The following is a 20,352-nucleotide window of genomic DNA, read 5'->3' as shown; positions in this document are numbered from 1 at the left end:
AGAGACCCTCCCTGATTGACTTCGCAGCTTCATGGCTGCTCAATGCCATTCAAGCTCGCTCGTTGCAAGCGTGAGTGTTGCAATCAACTCCTCCCAAGCAGAGGGGGCCTCCAGGCAACAACAGCCAAGGCTACCTCTAGGCAGAGACCCTCCCTGATTGACTTCGCAGCTTCATGGCTGCTCAATGCCATTCAAGCTCGCTCGTTGCAAGCGTGAGTGTTGCAATCAACTCCTCCCAAGCAGAGGGCGCCTCCAGGCAACAGCAGCCAGGCTACCTCTAGGCAGAGACCCTCCCTGATTGACTTTGCAGCTTCATGGCTACTCAATGCTATTCAAGCTCGCTCATTGCAAGCGTGAGTGTTGCAATCAACTCCTCCCAAGCAGAGGGTGCCTCCAGGCAACAGCAGCCAGGCTACCTCTATGCAGAGACCCTCACTGATTGACTTCGCAGTTTCATGGCTACACAAATGCTAATTCAAGCTTACTAATTGTGACACCCACACTTGTTTAAATAGACAAGGGGTCTTTCTCCCACCCTGGACATAATTCCACAGGAATATATATATATATATATATATATATATATATATATATATATATACACTCTTCACTTGCTTCACTGCCAACACAACCTCTGAAGATGCCATTAGCCACAGATGCAGGTGAAATGTCAGGAGGGAGTGCTGCTGGAACATACAGCTCAGAAAACGCACAGCAACCCAGTCATTCTGGCCATGAAAAAGTCTCATTTAAGAGGGGAAAGTGGAGTATAATAATGACGGCGATGACGATAATAATATCCCCCAACTTGTCAACACGGGGCTGAATCGGATCCCGTGACGCTTCCTTTTGGGGATGACTCAGTGGGTGGGTTTCGCCTGCAACCAAAGCCTGGGGACGGAGAAGGCTCGGTCTCCTCCTGGGCCAGCTGCTCCATGGTTTGTTTGGCTTTAGAGGGCGAGGCACGCAGCTTGGATCAGTTCCTTGAGTCATCCATTTTCTCATCGGTCTGCTGACTCACTTGGTATGGTCTGTGTTGGTACGAGGTTTGAATGAAAAGTAATGCCTCCACCTTCGTTACTTGGGTTTGGATGGGAATATTTTAATAAATCAAAGGCAGAAATAATCCTTAGAATGTGCTCTTTGACTACCACTATTCACTTTTCCACATCATCACCAGACAATTGGATATATATCTGCCAACGACGAACAAGTTTTTTAAAGCCGTCACAGAAGAAGTCGACACTCGGTTTCCTCAACCAACGTCTCACAGGACCCATTCTGATAGCCAAGCAAAGCAATAATGTGACCCACACGTTCTTGTGAAATGCTGATTATGCTTGAAATTTCTCTGGATTGTCCTGAATTAATCTGTCACAGGACGTCCAACTCTTTGTCTCGCCAGTCAGATGTTCCCACCTCAACATCTTTACACTTACTCGCCCAACGACACACAGGACTCACATCAACACAATCACCATTCTCTGAATCTCTTTTGGGTTGACACCGTCTGCTGTCAAGAATTCAATGACTGTATTAACCGACCATCTGCGCAGGGTTCCATACTTGGCTCTTTAACAACACAACCGTCCAATGCTAAGGCTTCTCCGTCTGTGCAGGGTTCCATACTTCGCTCTTTAACAACACAACCGTTCAATGCTAAGGCTTCCCCGTCTGTGCAGGGTTCCATACTTCGCTCTTTAACAACACAACCGTTCAATGCTAAGGCTTCTCCGTCTGTGCAGGGTTCCATACTTCGCTCTTTAACAACACAACCGTTCAATGCTAAGGCTTCTCCGTCTGTGCAGGGTTCCATACTTCACTCTTTAACAACACAACCGTTCAATGCTAAGGCTTCCCCGTCTGTGCAGGGTTCCATACTTCGCTCTTTAACAACACAACCGTTCAATGCTAAGGCTTCCCCGTCTGTGCAGGGTTCCATACTTCGCTCTTTAACAACACAACCGTTCAATGCTAAGGCTTCCCCGTCTGTGCAGGGTTCCATACTTCGCTCTTTAACAACACAACCGTCCAATGCTAAGGCTTCTCCGTCTGTGCAGGGTTCCATACTTCGCTCTTTAACAACACAACCGTTCAATGCTAAGGCTTCCCCGTCTGCACAGGGCTCTATACTTCGCCCTTTAACAACACAACCGTCCAATGCTAAGGCTTCCCCGTCTGCGCAGGGTTCCATACTTCGCCCTTTAACAACACAACCGTCCAATGCTAAGGCTTCCCCGTCTGCGCAGGGTTCCATACTTCGCCCTTTAACAACACAACCGTTCAATGCTAAGGCTTCCCCGTCTGCGCAGGGTTCCATACTTCGCCCTTTAACAACACAACCGTCCAATGCTAAGGCTTCCCCGTCTGCACAGGGTTCCCTACTTCGCCCTTTAACAACACAACCGTTCAATGCTAAGGCTTCCCCGTCTGCGCAGGGTTCCATACTTCACCCATTAATAACACAACCGTTCAATGCTAAGGCTTCCCCGTCTGCACAGGGTTCCATACTTCGCCCTTTAACAACACAACCGTCCAATGCTAAGGCTTCCCCGTCTGCGCAGGGTTCCATACTTCGCCCTTTAACAACAGAACCGTTCAATGCTAAGGCTTCCCCGTCTGCGCAGGGTTCCATACTTCGCCCTTTAACAACACAACCGTTCAATGCTAAGGCTTCCCCGTCTGCGCAGGGTTCCATACTTCGCCCTTTAACAACACAACCGTTCAATGCTAAGGCTTCCCCGTCTGCGCAGGGTTCCATACTTCGCCCTTTAACAACACAACCGTCCAATGCTAAGGCTTCCCCGTCTGCGCAGGGTTCCATACTTCGCCCTTTAACAACACAACCGTTCAATGCTAAGGCTTCCCCGTCTGCGCAGGGTTCCATACTTCGCCCTTTAACAACACAACCGTTCAATGCTAAGGCTTCCCCGTCTGCGCAGGGTTCCATACTTCGCCCTTTAACAACACAACCGTCCAATGCTAAGGCTTCCCCGTCTGCGCAGGGTTCCATACTTCGCCCTTTAACAACACAACCGTTCAATGCTAAGGCTTCCCCGTCTGCGCAGGGTTCCATACTTCGCCCTTTAACAACACAACCGTTCAATGCTAAGGCTTCCCCGTCTGCGCAGGGTTCCATACTTCGCCCTTTAACAACACAACCGTTCAATGCTAAGGCTTCCCCGTCTGCGCAGGGTTCCATACTTCGCCCTTTAACAACACAACCGTCCAATGCTAAGGCTTCCCCGTCTGCGCAGGGTTCCATACTTCGCCCTTTAACAACACAACCGTTCAATGCTAAGGCTTCCCCGTCTGCGCAGGGTTCCATACTTCGCCCTTTAACAACACAACCGTTCAATGCTAAGGCTTCCCCGTCTGCGCAGGGTTCCATACTTCGCCCTTTAACAACACAACCGTCCAATGCTAAGGCTTCCCCGTCTGCGCAGGGTGCCATACTTCGCCCTTTAACAACACAACCGTTCAATGCTAAGGCTTCCCCGTCTGCGCAGGGTTCCATACTTCGCCCTTTAACAACACAACCGTCCAATGCTAAGGCTTCCCCGTCTGCGCAGGGTTCCATACTTCGCCCTTTAACAACACAACCGTTCAATGCTAAGGCTTCCTCGTCTGCGCAGGGTTCCATACTTCGCCCTTTAACAACACAACCGTCCAATGCTAAGGCTTCTCCGTCTGCGCAGGGTTCCATACTTCGCTCTTTAACAACACAACCGTTCAATGCTAAGGCTTCTCAGTCTGCGCAGGGTTCCATACTTCGCCCTTTAACAACACAACCGTCTAATGCTAAGGCTTCCCCGTCTGCACAGGGTTCCATACTTCGCCCTTTAACAACACAACCGTTCAATGCTAAGGCTTCTCAGTCTGCGCAGGGTTCCATACTTCGCCCTTTAACAACACAACCGTCCAATGCTAAGGCTTCCCCGTCTGCGCAGGGTTCCATACTTCGCCCTTTAACAACACAACCGTTCAATGCTAAGGCTTCCCCGACTGCGCAGGGTTCCATACTTCGCTCTTTAACAACACAACCGTTCAATGCTAAGGCTTCCCCGTCTGCGCAGGGTTCCATACTTCGCACTTTAACAACACAACCGTCCAATGCTAAGGCTTCCCCGTCTGCACAGGGTTCCATACTTCTCACTTTAACAACACAACCGTCCAATGCTAAGGCTTCCCCGTCTGCGCAGGGTTCCATACTTCGCACTTTAACAACACAACCGTCCAATGCTAAGGCTTCCCCGTCTGCACAGGGTTCCATACTTCACACTTAACAACACAACCGTCCAATGCTAAGGCTTCCCCGTCTGCACAGGGTTCCATACTTCGCACTTTAACAACACAACCGTCCAATGCTAAGGCTTCCCCGTCTGCACAGGGTTCCATACTTCACACTTTAACAACACAACCGTCCAATGCTAAGGCTTCCCCGTCTGCGCAGGGTTCCATACTTCGCACTTTAACAACACAACCGTCCAATGCTAAGGCTTCCCCGTCTGCACAGGGTTCCATACTTTGCACTTTAACAACACAACCGTCCAATGCTAAGGCTTCCCCGTCCGCGCAGGGTTCCATACTTCTCACTTTAACAACACAACCGTCCAATGCTAAGGCTTCCCCGTCCGCGCAGGGTTCCATACTTCGCCCTTTAACAAGACAACCGTCCAATGCTAAGGCTTCCCCGTCCGCGCAGGGTTCCATACTTCTCACTTTAACAACACAACCGTCCAATGCTAAGGCTTCCCCGTCCGCGCAGGGTTCCATACTTCTCACTTTAACAACACAACCGTCCAATGCTAAGGCTTCCCCGTCCGCGCAGGGTTCCATACTTCGCCCTTTAACAAGACAATCGTCCAATGCTAAGGCTTCCCCGTCCGCGCAGGGTTCCATACTTCTCACTTTAACAACACAACCGTCCAATGCTAAGGCTTCCCCGTCCGCGCAGGGTTCCATACTTCTCACTTTAACAACACAACCGTCCAATGCTAAGGCTTCCCCGTCTGCGCAGGGTTCCATACTTCGCCTTTTAACAAGACAACCGTCCAATGCTAAGGCTTCCCCGTCCGCGCAGGGTTCCATACTTCTCACTTTAACAACACAACCGTCCAATGCTAAGGCTTCCCCGTCTGCGCAGGGTTCCATACTTCGCCCTTTAACAACACAACCGTCCAATGCTAAGGCTTCCCCGTCTGCGCAGGGTTCCATACTTCTCACTTTAACAACACAACCGTCCAATGCTAAGGCTTCCCCGTCCGCGCAGGGTTCCATACTTCGCTCTTTAACAACACAACCGTCCAATGCTAAGGCTTCCCCGTCTGCACAGGGTTCCATACTTCTCACTTTAACAACACAACCGTTCAATGCTAAGGCTTCCCCATCTGCGCAGGGTTCCATACTTCTCACTTTAACAACACAACCGTCCAATGCTAAGGCTTCCCCGTCTGCGCAGGGTTCCATACTTCGCCCTTTAACAACACAACCGTCCAATGCTAAGGCTTCCCCGTCTGCGCAGGGTTCCATACTTCTCACTTTAACAACACAACCGTCCAATGCTAAGGCTTCCCCGTCCGCGCAGGGTTCCATACTTCGCTCTTTAACAACACAACCGTCCAATGCTAAGGCTTCCCCGTCTGCACAGGGTTCCATACTTCTCACTTTAACAACACAACCGTCCAATGCTAAGGCTTCCCCGTCTGCGCAGGGTTCCATACTTCGCCCTTTAACAACACAACCGTCCAATGCTAAGGCTTCCCCGTCTGCGCAGGGTTCCATACTTCTCACTTTAACAACACAACCGTCCAATGCTAAGGCTTCCCCGTCTGCGCAGGGTTCCATACTTCGCCCTTTAACAACACAACCGTCCAATGCTAAGGCTTCCCCGTCCGCGCAGGGTTCCATATTTCTCACTTTAACAACACAACCGTCCAATGCTAAGGCTTCCCCGTCCGCGCAGGGTTCCATACTTCTCACTTTAACAACACAACCGTCCAATGCTAAGGCTTCCCCGTCCGCGCAGGGTTCCATACTTGGCACTTTAACAACACAACCGTCCAATGCTAAGGCTTCCCCGTCCGCGCAGGGTTCCATACTTCTCACTTTAACAACACAACCGTCCAATGCTAAGGCTTCCCCGTCCGCGCAGGGTTCCATACTTCTCACTTTAACAACACAACCGTCCAATGCTAAGGCTTCCCCATCCGCGCAGGGTTCCATACTTCGCCCTTTAACAACACAACCGTCCAATGCTAAGGCTTCCCCGTCCGCGCAGGGTTCCATACTTCGCCCTTTAACAACACAACCGTCCAATGCTAAGGCTTCCCCATCCGCGCAGGGTTCCATACTTCGCCCTTTAACAACACAACCGTCCAATGCTAAGGCTTCCCCGTCCGCGCAGGGTTCCATACTTCGCCCTTTAACAACACAACCGTCCAATGCTAAGGCTTCCCCATCCGCGCAGGGTTCCATACTTCTCACTTTAACAACACAACCGTCCAATGCTAAGGCTTCCCCGTCCGCGCAGGGTTCCATACTTCGCCCTTTAACAACACAACCGTCCAATGCTAAGGCTTCCCCGTCCGTGCAGGGTTCCATACTTCGCCCTTTAACAACACAACCGTCCAATGCTAAGGCTTCCCCGTCCGCGCAGGGTTCCATACTTCTCACTTTAACAACACAACCGTCCAATGCTAAGGCTTCCCCGTCCGCGCAGGGTTCCATACTTCTCACTTTAACAACACAACCGTCCAATGCTAAGGCTTCCCCGTCTGCGCAGGGTTCCATACTTCTCACTTTAACAACACAACCGTCCAATGCTAAGGCTTCCCCGTCTGCGCAGGGTTCCATACTTGGCACTTTAACAACACAACCGTCCAATGCTAAGGCTTCCCCGTCTGCGCAGGCTTCCATACTTCGCACTTTAACAACACAACCGTCCAATGCTAAGGCTTCCCACCAAATGGAACCACAGAGGAGAGTCTACTGAACAAGCCAGTACCTGCCGCAGACCCGTACTGCCATCTGTTGAGGATTTACGAAGGTGGAGGCATTACTTTTCATTCAACCCTCATAGCTTTCTGATCTTCCAACCATCCTGGTCCATTCGTCCTCTGTCATCCCACTTTCCCAAGTGCTTTGACAATGTCCCAGTTCCCCTCTCTCTCTCTTCGTTTCTCAATTTTCTTATATTTCTGCAAATATCATTCGGAAATAAGTTTCACGATTGATAATGTACAGTAGAGTCTCACTTATCCAAGCCTCGCTTATCCAAGCTACTGGATTATCCAAGCCATTTTTGTAGTCAATGTTTTCAATACATCGTGATATTTTGGTGCTAAATTCGTAAATACAGTAATTACTACATAGCATTACTGCGTATCGAACTACTTTTTCTGTCAAATTTGTTGTATAACATGATGTTTTGGTGCTTAATTTGTAAAATCATAACCTAATTTGATGTTTCATAGGCTTTTCCTTAATCCCTCCTTATTACCCAAGATACTCGCTTATCCAAGCTTCTGTCGGCCCGTTTAGCTTGGATAATTGGGACTCTACTGTATTGTTTACTTACTTATTAATTGTATCATTTCTCAGCTATCTTGTAAGGGTAAGCAATGTTGTAACTTCACAGTGATCCTTAAATTAGTGGGGTTTTTCAGCCTTAGTGGACTCATTGTATATGCATTTGTTATACCTTTCTTGCTACTTTGTGTCCAGAATGGTGAATTGTATGTTTGATATACAGTAGAGTCTCACTTCTCCAACATAAACAGGCTGGCAGAACGTTGGATAAACGAATATGTTGGATAATAAGGAAGGACGCCCTTTAAACGTCAAATTACGTTACGATTTTACAAATTAAGCACCAAAACATCATGTTTTACAACAAATCGACACAAAAAGCAGTTCAATACACAGTAATGTTGTGTAGCAATTACTGTATTTACAAATTTAGCACCAAAACATCACAATGTATTGAAAACGTTGACTAAAAATTATAATAATTCTAATATTTTCACAAACCCCGATGACACCCAGACATTTGATGATCCAACTATGTGGCAGTGAGTCCAATGCCATGCCACATAGTTGCTGCTGCTGTTGTTTTTGTTGTTGTTGTTGTTACTAGCTGTGCCCAGCCACCCATTGCTGTGGAGTATGGGAATCTTTTGTTGGTCAGGTGGAATAGCAGTGAATAGCCTTGCAGCCTCAAAGCCTGGCTGTTTTCTTCTTATGGGAATCCTTGTTTGGTGAATTAGAATGCAATGGAATAGGCTTGCTGCTTGGAAGGCTGGGTACTTGCGTCCTAGGGGAATGGTTTTTTGGGCTGCTAGAATTGCAATGAATAGCCTTGCTGCTTCAAAGCCTGGCTGCTTGCTACCTAGGGGAATCTTTGATTGTGTTTGTTGTGACCCAGCCGCGGGCTGGTCAGATTCACGATGAAGAGGAAGGGGATTTTGGATTTGAGCTGCCAGAGGCAGAAGCTGGTTCAGAGATGGAGTCTGGCTCAGAGGCCGGAGATTTCCCATTTCAGTTTGAGCAGGATGACCTGCTGAACCCAGGAGCTATAGATAACGGAAAGGCTGACATTCCCTTGAGAAATAATGAGGGAGTAGATTCAGCTCCATGCCAGGTGCAAGATAACGGTAGCACAAGCAATGAACTATCCAGAGAGGACCGTTTGTCTTGGATGGGTTCCCAGGTTCAAAGAAGTGAGCGTTTGGCGCGAAAAAGAGAAACCAGCTGTGGGGAAAGAAACGCCTTTCTAAGTTGTTATTAAAAGGATGCTTTGCAGACTGCTCTTTGTCAAAGCAATTTCCTCGCTTTATCTAGGTGGATGCACTCTTCGTCTGTGTTCTCGGATCTTTGTATCTTGGACCTTGTTCTTGGACTCTTGGATCTTTGGATTTTAGGCCTTGTTCCTGGACTCTTGGATCTTTGTATCTTGGACCTTGTTCTTGGACTCTTGGATCTTTGGATTTTACGCCTTGTTCCTGGACTCTTGGATCTTTGTATCTTGGACCTTGTTCTTGGACTCTTGGATCTTTGGATTTTACGCCTTGTTCCTGGACTCTTGGATCTTTGTATCTTGGACCTTGTTCTTGGACTCTTGGATCTTTGGATTTTAGGCCTTGTTCCTGGACTCTTGGATCTTTGTATCTTGGACCTTGTTCTTGGACTCTTGGATCTTTGGATTTTACGCCTTGTTCCTGGACTCTTGGATCTTTGTATCTTGGACCTTGTTCTTGGACTCTTGGATCTTTGGATTTTAGGCCTTGTTCCTGGACTCTTGGATCTTTGTATCTTGGACCTTGTTCTTGGACTCTTGGATCTTTGGATTTTAGGCCTTGTTCCTGGACTCTTGGATCTTTGTATCTTGGACCTTGTTCTTGGACTCTTGGATCTTTAGATTTTACGCCTTGTTCCTGGACTCTTGGATCTTTGTATCTTGGACCTTGTTCTTGGACTCTTGGATCTTTGGATTTTACGCCTTGTTCCTGGACTCTTGGATCTTTGTATCTTGGACCTTGTTCTTGGACTCTTGGATCTTTGGATTTTACGCCTTGTTCCTGGACTCTTGGATCTTTGTATCTTGGACCTTGTTCTTGGACTCTTGGATCTTTGGATTTTAGGCCTTGTTCCTGGACTCTTGGATCTTTGTATCTTGGACCTTGTTCTTGGACTCTTGGATCTTTGGATTTTACGCCTTGTTCCTGGACTCTTGGATCTTTGTATCTTGGACCTTGTTCTTGGACTCTTGGATCTTTGGATTTTACGCCTTGTTCCTGGACTCTTGGATCTTTGTATCTTGGACCTTGTTCTTGGACTCTTGGATCTTTGGATTTTAGGCCTTGTTCCTGGACTCTTGGATCTTTGTATCTTGGACCTTGTTCTTGGACTCTTGGATCTTTGGATTTTACGCCTTGTTCCTGGACTCTTGGATCTTTGTATCTTGGACCTTGTTCTTGGACTCTTGGATCTTTGGATTTTACGCCTTGTTCCTGGACTCTTGGATCTTTGTATCTTGGACCTTGTTCTTGGACTCTTGGATCTTTGGATTTTAGGCCTTGTTCCTGGACTCTTGGATCTTTGTATCTTGGACCTTGTTCTTGGACTCTTGGATCTTTGGATTTTACGCCTTGTTCCTGGACTCTTGGATCTTTGTATCTTGGACCTTGTTCTTGGACTCTTGGATCTTTGGATTTTACGCCTTGTTCCTGGACTCTTGGATCTTTGTATCTTGGACCTTGTTCTTGGACTCTTGGATCTTTGGATTTTAGGCCTTGTTCCTGGACTCTTGGATCTTTGTATCTTGGACCTTGTTCTTGGACTCTTGGATCTTTGGATTTTACGCCTTGTTCCTGGACTCTTGGATCTTTGTATCTTGGACCTTGTTCTTGGACTCTTGGATCTTTGGATTTTACGCCTTGTTCCTGGACTCTTGGATCTTTGTATCTTGGACCTTGTTCTTGGACTCTTGGATCTTTGGATTTTACGCCTTGTTCCTGGACTCTTGGATCTTTGTATCTTGGACCTTGTTCTTGGACTCTTGGATCTTTGGATTTTAGGCCTTGTTCCTGGACTCTTGGATCTTTGTATCTTGGACCTTGTTCTTGGACTCTTGGATCTTTGGATTTTACGCCTTGTTCCTGGACTCTTGGATCTTTGTATCTTGGACCTTGTTCTTGGACTCTTGGATCTTTGAATTTTAGGCCTTGTTCCTGGACTCTTGGATCTTTGTATCTTGGACCTTGTTCTTGGACTCTTGGATCTTTGGATTTTACGCCTTGTTCCTGGACTCTTGGATCTTTGTATCTTGGACCTTGTTCTTGGACTCTTGGATCTTTGGATTTTACGCCTTGTTCCTGGACTCTTGGATCTTTGTATCTTGGACCTTGTTCTTGGACTCTTGGATCTTTGGATTTTAGGCCTTGTTCCTGGACTCTTGGATCTTTGTATCTTGGACCTTGTTCTTCGACTCTTGGATCTTTGGATTTTAGGCCTTGTTCCTGGACTCTTGGATCTTTGTATCTTGGACCTTGTTCTTGGACTCTTGGATCTTTGAATTTTAGGCCTTGTTCCTGGACTCTTGGATCTTTGTATCTTGGACCTTGTTCTTGGACTCTTGGATCTTTGAATTTTACGCCTTGTCCTGGACTCTTGGATCTTTGTATCTTGGACCTTGTTCTTGGACTCTTGGATCTTTGAATTTTAGGCCTTGTTCCTGGACTCTTGGATCTTTGTATCTTGGACCTTGTTCTTGGACTCTTGGATCTTTGGATTTTACGCCTTGTCCTGGACTCTTGGATCTTTGTATCTTGGACCTTGTTCTTCGACTCTTGGATCTTTGGATTTTACGCCTTGTTCCTGGACTCTTGGATCTTTGTATCTTGGACCTTGTTCTTGGACTCTTGGATCTTTGGATTTTACGCCTTGTTCCTGGACTCTTGGATCTTTGTATCTTGGACCTTGTTCTTGGACTCTATTGAACCTCTGGATTTTGGACCTTGTTCTTGGACTCTATTGAACCTCTGGATTTTGGATCTTGTTCTTGGACTCTATGGACTATTGCCTTGCCTTGTGAATTATTGCTCTTGGACCCCTGGATTCTGGATCTTGTTCTTGGACTCTATGGACTATTGCCTTGCCTTGTGGATTATTGTTCTTGCCATGCTCTTTGGACCTTGCATCATGGATTAATGGACATTTCTTTGCATTGTGAACAATTGGATTCTTATTGACTATTTCCTTACAACTTTGAACTACTTTTTGATTGCTTGCTTGAATTATATCCTGCTTTGCTTAACAAAAACCTCAAAAGACTTTGCTTGAGTCTGACTGGGTATCTATAGCAAGGTGAACTTAGCCTGAGGTGCGACAGTGTTGTCGAAGGCTTTCATGGCCAGAATCACAGGGTTGTTGTGTGTTTTCTGGGCTGTCTGGTGATGTTCTAGAAGTATTCTTTCCTGACGTTTCACCCACATCTATGGCAGGCATCCTCAGAGGTTGTGAGGTATATATATGCCTGCCATAGATGTGGGCGAAACATCAGGAGAGAATACTTCTGGAATATGGCCATATAGCCCGGAAGACACACAACAACCCAATCTTGGGTTGGACAGCTTCAATAGTAGAGAGTAGTATAGTAGTAGAATCCTTTTTTGGTCAGCTTGAATTGCACTGAATAGCTTTATAACTTCAATGCCTGGCTGTGTTATATTTAGGGGAATCCTTGTTTGGCCAGCTTGAATTGCACTGAATAGCCTTATAACTTCAATGCCTGGCTGTGTTATATTTAGGGGAATCCTTGTTTGGCCAGCTTGAATTGCACTGAATAGCCTTGTAACTTCAATGCCTGGCTGTGTTATATTTAGGGGAATCCTTGTTTGGCCAGCTTGAATTGCACTGAATAGCCTTGTAACTTCAATGCCTGGCTGTGTTATATTTAGGGGAATCCTTGTTTGGCCAGCTTGAATTGCACTGAATAGCCTTGTAACTTCAATGCCTGGCTGTGTTATATTTAGGGGAATCCTTGTTTGGCCAGCTTGAATGGCACTGAATAGCCTTGTAACTTCAATGCCTGGCTGTGTTATATTTAGGGGAATCCTTGTTTGGCCAGCTTGAATTGCACTGAATAGCCTTGTAACTTCAATGCCTGGCTGTGTTATATTTAGGGGAATCCTTGTTTGGCCAGCTTGAATGGCACTGAATAGCCTTGTAACTTCAATGCCTGGCTGTGTTATATTTAGGGGAATCCTTGTTTGGCCAGCTTGAATTGCACTGAATAGCCTTGTAACTTCAATGCCTGGCTGTGTTATATTTAGGGGAATCCTTGTTTGGCCAGCTTGAATGGCACTGAATAGCCTTGTAACTTCAATGCCTGGCTGTGTTATATTTAGGGGAATCCTTGTTTGGCCAGCTTGAATGGCACTGAATAGCCTTGTAACTTCAATGCCTGGCTGTGTTATATTTAGGGGAATCCTTGTTTGGCCAGCTTGAATGGCACTGAATAGCCTTGTAACTTCAATGCCTGGCTGTGTTATATTTAGGGGAATCCTTGTTTGGCCAGCTTGAATTGCACTGAATAGCCTTGTAACTTCAATGCCTGGCTGTGTTATATTTAGGGGAATCCTTGTTTGGCCAGCTTGAATGGCACTGAATAGCCTTGTAACTTCAATGCCTGGCTGTGTTATATTTAGGGGAATCCTTGTTTGGCCAGCTTGAATGGCACTGAATAGCCTTGTAACTTCAATGCCTGGCTGTGTTATATTTAGGGGAATCCTTGTTTGGCCAGCTTGAATTGCACTGAATAGCCTTGTAACTTCAATGCCTGGCTGTGTTATATTTAGGGGAATCCTTGTTTGGCCAGCTTGAATTGCACTGAATAGCCTTGTAACTTCAATGCCTGGCTGTGTTATATTTAGGGGAATCCTTGTTTGGCCAGCTTGAATGGCACTGAATAGCCTTGTAACTTCAATGCCTGGCTGTGTTATATTTAGGGGAATCCTTGTTTGGCCAGCTTGAATTGCACTGAATAGCCTTGTAACTTCAATGCCTGGCTGTGTTATATTTAGGGGAATCCTTGTTTGGCCAGCTTGAATTGCACTGAATAGCCTTGTAACTTCAATGCCTGGCTGTGTTATATTTAGGGGAATCCTTGTTTGGCCAGCTTGAATTGCACTGAATAGCCTTGTAACTTCAATGCCTGGCTGTGTTATATTTAGGGGAATCCTTGTTTGGCCAGCTTGAATGGCACTGAATAGCCTTGTAACTTCAATGCCTGGCTGTGTTATATTTAGGGGAATCCTTGTTTGGCCAGCTTGAATGGCACTGAATAGCCTTGTAACTTCAATGCCTGGCTGTGTTATATTTAGGGGAATCCTTGTTTGGCCAGCTTGAATGGCACTGAATAGCCTTGTAACTTCAATGCCTGGCTGTGTTATATTTAGGGGAATCCTTGTTTGGCCAGCTTGAATGGCACTGAATAGCCTTGTAACTTCAATGCCTGGCTGTGTTATATTTAGGGGAATCCTTGTTTGGCCAGCTTGAATTGCACTGAATAGCCTTGTAACTTCAATGCCTGGCTGTGTTATATTTAGGGGAATCCTTGTTTGGCCAGCTTGAATGGCACTGAATAGCCTTGTAACTTCAATGCCTGGCTGTGTTATATTTAGGGGAATCCTTGTTTGGCCAGCTTGAATGGCACTGAATAGCCTTGTAACTTCAATGCCTGGCTGTGTTATATTTAGGGGAATCCTTGTTTGGCCAGCTTGAATTGCACTGAATAGCCTTGTAACTTCAATGCCTGGCTGTGTTATATTTAGGGGAATCCTTGTTTGGCCAGCTTGAATTGCACTGAATAGCCTTGTAACTTCAATGCCTGGCTGTGTTATATTTAGGGGAATCCTTGTTTGGCCAGCTTGAATGGCACTGAATAGCCTTGTAACTTCAATGCCTGGCTGTGTTATATTTAGGGGAATCCTTGTTTGGCCAGCTTGAATTGCACTGAATAGCCTTGTAACTTCAATGCCTGGCTGTGTTATATTTAGGGGAATCCTTGTTTGGCCAGCTTGAATGGCACTGAATAGCCTTGTAACTTCAATGCCTGGCTGTGTTATATTTACGGGAATCCTTGTTTGGCCAGCTTGAATTGCACTGAATAGCCTTGTAACTTCAATGCCTGGCTGTGTTATATTTAGGGGAATCCTTGTTTGGCCAGCTTGAATGGCACTGAATAGCCTTGTAACTTCAATGCCTGGCTGTGTTATATTTAGGGGAATCCTTGTTTGGCCAGCTTGAATGGCACTGAATAGCCTTGTAACTTCAATGCCTGGCTGTGTTATATTTAGGGGAATCCTTGTTTGGCCAGCTTGAATGGCACTGAATAGCCTTGTAACTTCAATGCCTGGCTGTGTTATATTTAGGGGAATCCTTGTTTGGCCAGCTTGAATTGCACTGAATAGCCTTGTAACTTCAATGCCTGGCTGTGTTATATTTACGGGAATCCTTGTTTGGCCAGCTTGAATTGCACTGAATAGCCTTGTAACTTCAATGCCTGGCTGTGTTATATTTAGGGGAATCCTTGTTTGGCCAGCTTGAATGGCACTGAATAGCCTTGTAACTTCAATGCCTGGCTGTGTTATATTTAGGGGAATCCTTGTTTGGCCAGCTTGAATGGCACTGAATAGCCTTGTAACTTCAATGCCTGGCTGTGTTATATTTAGGGGAATCCTTGTTTGGCCAGCTTGAATGGCACTGAATAGCCTTGTAACTTCAATGCCTGGCTGTGTTATATTTAGGGGAATCCTTGTTTGGCCAGCTTGAATGGCACTGAATAGCCTTGTAACTTCAATGCCTGGCTGTGTTATATTTAGGGGAATCCTTGTTTGGCCAGCTTGAATGGAACTGAATAGCCTTGTAACTTCAATGCCTGGCTGTGTTATATTTAGGGGAATCCTTGTTTGGCCAGCTTGAATGGCACTGAATAGCCTTGTAACTTCAATGCCTGGCTGTGTTATATTTAGGGGAATCCTTGTTTGGCCAGCTTGAATGGCACTGAATAGCCTTGTAACTTCAATGCCTGGCTGTGTTATATTTAGGGGAATCCTTGTTTGGCCAGCTTGAATGGCACTGAATAGCCTTGTAACTTCAATGCCTGGCTGTGTTATATTTAGGGGAATCCTTGTTTGGCCAGCTTGAATGGCACTGAATAGCCTTGTAACTTCAATGCCTGGCTGTGTTATATTTAGGGGGAATCCTTGTTTGGCCAGCTTGAATTGCACTGAATAGCCTTATAACTTCAATGCCTGGCTGTGTTATATTTAGGGGGAATCCTTGTTTGGCCAGCTTGAATTGCACTGAATAGCCTTGTAACTTCAATGCCTGGCTGTGTTATATTTAGGGGAATCCTTGTTTGGCCAGCTTGAATTGCACTGAATAGCCTTGTAACTTCAATGCCTGGCTGTGTTATATTTAGGGGAATCCTTGTTTGGCCAGCTTGAATTGCACTGAATAGCCTTGTAACTTCAATGCCTGGCTGTGTTATATTTAGGGGAATCCTTGTTTGGCCAGCTTGAATTGCACTGAATAGCCTTGTAACTTCAATGCCTGGCTGTGTTATATTTAGGGGAATCCTTGTTTGGCCAGCTTGAATTGCACTGAATAGCCTTATAACTTCAATGCCTGGCTGTGTTATATTTAGGGGAATCCTTGTTTGGCCAGCTTGAATTATGCACATTACATTTTTCCATATATAGATACATGATTTTGTGCATTAAACAAAGTTTCTGTACATTGATAGCAAAATCCCTGCCATCACCGTGGACAGTTGTGAAACATTTCAGATTTCTTGCCAACAGAACGATAAATAAAGCACTCTGCTTTTTTCTGAGCAGCAAGAATAGAAAGTGAGACCATCACGGAGAAATTGTATCATGTGCGACGGGTCTTTTGTTGTTGGTACTTGTGATGGCAGTGTCAAAAAGGCATTGATGGGTGTGATTTATTTATTTATTGTGTCAGAAGCGAATTGAGGGTATAATTATAATGTACAGTAGAGTCTCACTTATCCAACATTCTGGATTATCCAACGCATTTTTGTTGTCAATTTTTTCAATACATCATGATATTTTGGTGCTAAATTTATAAATACAGTAATTACTAGGTAGCATGACTGCATATTGACCTACTATTTCTGTCAAATTTGTTGTATAACATGATGTTTTGGTGCTTAATTTGTAAAATCATAACCTAATTTGATATTTTAACTTAGTGTTCATGTGGCCCGCCCTTGTTTTTATTGTTCTTCTGATTTTGCGTTGTAATGCATATTATCATTTATTGTATTGTTCAATGTGTTATGATTTGTTGTTCTTTTTATATTCTGTTATATTGTATTGTTCTGGGCATGGCCCCATGTAAGCCGCCCCGAGTCCCCGTTGGGGAGATGGTGGCGGGGTATAAATAAAGTTTATTATTATTTTATTATGACACAGCAAACAAGATAGATATGCTGGATTTCGTATCACAAAACCACAAGTCGAACACTTCCCAAGTGTCTAGGACTGTGTGATGTATTATTATTATTATTATTATTATTATTATTATTATTATTATTATTATTTTATTATGACACAGCAAACAAGATAGATATGCTGGATTTCGTATCACAAAACCACAAGTTGAACACTTCCCAAGTGTCTAGGACTGTGTGATGTATTATTATTATTATTATTATTATTATTATTATTATTATTATTATTATTTTATTATGACACAGCAAACAAGATAGATATGCTGGATTTCGTTTCACAAAACCACAAGTCGAACACTTCCCAAGTGTCTAGGACTGTGTGATGTATTATTATTATTATTATTATTATTATTATTATTATTATTATTATTATTTTATTATGACACAGCAAACAAGATAGATATGCTGGATTTTGTATCACAAAACCACAAGTTGAACACTTCCCAAGTGTCTAGGACTGTGTGATGTATTATTATTATTATTATTATTATTATTATTATTATTATTATTATTATTATTTTATTATGACACAGCAAACAAGATAGATATGCTGGATTTCGTATCACAAAACCACAAGTCGAACACTTCCCAAGTGTCTAGGACTGTGTGATGTATTATTATTATTATTATTATTATTATTATTATTATTATTTTATTATTTTATTATGACACAGCTAACAAGATAGATATGCTGGATTTCGTATCACAAAACCACAAGTTGAACACTTCCCAAGTGTCTAGGACTGTGTGATGTATTATTATTATTATTATTATTATTATTATTATTATTATTATTATGACACAGCAAACAAGATAGATATGCTGGATTTTGTATCACAAAACCACAAGTCGAACACTTCCCAAGTGTCTAGGACTGTGTGATGTATTATTATTATTATTATTATTATTATTATTATTATTTTATTATTTTATTATGACACAGCTAACAAGATAGATATGCTGGATTTCGTATCACAAAACCACAAGTCGAACACTTCCCAAGTGTCTAGGACTGTGTGATGTATTATTATTATTATTATTATTATTATTATTATTATTATTATTATTATTATTTTATTATGACACAGCAAACAAGATAGATATGCTGGATTTTGTATCACAAAACCACAAGTCGAACACTTCCCAAGTGTCTAGGACTGTGTGATGTATTTTCGGATGATGCACGCAGATCCCAGTAGGGTGGCCTTTTGCAGTTGGCAGATCGTAATTTTGTCAATGTCTATTGTTTCCAAATGCCGGCTGAGATCTTTTGGCACGGCACCCAGTGTGCCCATCACCACCGGGACCACCTGCACTGGTTTCTGCCAGAGTCTTTGAAGTTCAATCTTGAGGTCCTGAGAGCGGCTGAGTTTTTCCTGTTGTTTTTCCTCAATGCGACTGTCACCTGGGATGGCGACATCAATGATCCAAACCTTTTTCTTTTCCACAACTGTGATGTCTGGTGTGTTGTGTTCCAGAACTTTGTCAGTCTGGATTCGGAAGTCCCACAGTATCTTTGCGTGCTCATTTTCCAATACTTTTGCAGGTTTGTGATCCCACCAGTTCTTTGCTGCTGGGAGGTGGTACTTGAGGCATAAGTTCCAATGAATCATTTGGGCCACATAGTTGTGCCTCTGTTTGTAGTCTGTCTGTGCAATTTTCTTACAGCTTATTATTATTATTATTATTATTATTATTATTATTATTATTATTATTATTATTATTTAATAGGCTTCTCCTTAATCTCTCCTTATTATCCAAGATATTTTCTTATCGAAGCTTCTGCCGGCCCGTTTATGTTGGATAAGTGAGACTCTACTGTATTTAAAAACACAAACAGAGTTTAAAACTTGGCATTATACTAGATTTCCATTGACTTAGAGTGCTTTTGGTGTCGCCGTGAGAAGGTGCATGTGGCAGGGCTCAGGCTGCATTGTAGTCAGTGGCCCGTGGTTTGCTCTTCTTTCTCTCTGTAGGTCTTAGAAGCTGTTTCTTGATTTAAGGCACTGGCATGCTGGCTGATATCCGAACAGGGGATGGGTTGGAGATGTTGCTACCTTGATCCTCTCGTTGCAGGGTGCTACTTCCTGACGGATGTCAGGTGGTGCAATACTGGCTAAACCAGGCATGGGTGTTAGGGATTCCTCTTCTTCAGAAGAGGAAGGGAAGCAGGAAAGTGTTCATGAATCTGAGAGTGAGTTGGAATCTGAGGAGGAGGTTTTGCAAGTACCCACATTTCAGGAGAGGCGAAAGGAAACAGAGCAGAGACGTCGTTCAGCTAGAATCGCTGCCAGAAATGCAGCTGAGTAATTGGGAACCTCTACAGCAGTTGTGAGGGGACTCAGGGCTATGAAGCAGAAGCAGGTGCAGCCAGCTCTTGCTTGTAACAAACTGACTCTAATGCCTAAGCCTTTGCTCCCCTTGTGCCTGCTCTGAGTCTGCATCTGGATTTATTGCTGTTTTTTTGTCTGAAGCAAGACTGCTATTTGATCTGGGAATCTATCAGAGACTAAGAACTGTGTTTGTATTCAGACTACCTTGCTTCCTTTTGCATTATTCCACTGAGTGTGCTGTACTTTATGTTTTGCTGAACTAAGGCTGTTTTCATTTACCTACCACAGCGTTTTAAGGCTGTTCTTGAGAGACAAAACAGGACAGAGGGCCACATTGTGGGCCTGGCCAGGGCAGCCGGGTACACTCCAGGTGGGATGAGCCCAGGAGGGAGAGCGCCTGGAGACGTAGGGACCGGGATTGGGTGGGGCAGGGCCCGGGTCATCCTCAGGTTGTCCTCCTGGCGTAAGGACAGGGATGCTTACCCCATCCTTATGCCAGGAGGAAAACGAGACATGTGGCAATTGCCCTGATCCTCCTCCCCAATCCTCCCCCCTCGATCTTTGGACTGTCAGCATTATGCCGAGAGGAGGGCGAGACAGGTGACGTCCGAGAGTGCTCCGGAGGGCACTCAACTTGCTGCATGCCTTCCTCGACTTGTCCTATTTTCCGAGCACAGGAGCCCTTGGCGCAAAAAGTGAGATAGCAGTTAGTGTTAGGATTTAGTCAGGGAGAATATGCCACCGAAACGGAGCATTTTGGCAGACCCGCGGATACGGGGGTTAGTGAGGTTTCCGTATCCGCGGTTTGAAGAAACGTGGTTCTGATCCCCCCAGGTTGCCTATGGATGCCCCCTGGGTTGGCCAGTGGCTTCCCACGGCCCCAAAAGGTAGTTTATAAGGTTTTATTGTTATTTTTGGAAGGAAAAGACACAAAGTATGAGAAGGCGGGAATAAAGTTGCAAGTTAGGAAACATTTTA

The 20,352-nt window shown here is 44.7% G+C and overlaps 1 protein-coding gene across 7 annotated transcripts in view; it reads left to right on the top strand.

The window, feature by feature from the left end:
* Window positions 1-20,352, top strand: part of arhgef10l (Rho guanine nucleotide exchange factor 10 like) — a 252,583-nt gene that overhangs the window by 80,304 nt on the left and 151,927 nt on the right. The gene's annotated exons all lie outside the window — the stretch shown is intronic.

This window comes from Anolis carolinensis, unplaced genomic scaffold (genome assembly GCF_035594765.1).
Source record: "Anolis carolinensis isolate JA03-04 unplaced genomic scaffold, rAnoCar3.1.pri scaffold_15, whole genome shotgun sequence".
Taxonomy (NCBI): domain Eukaryota; kingdom Metazoa; phylum Chordata; class Lepidosauria; order Squamata; family Dactyloidae; genus Anolis; species Anolis carolinensis.
The sequence above is the reverse complement of the archived record's forward strand: the minus strand, read 5'-3'. Positions and strand labels throughout refer to the sequence as shown.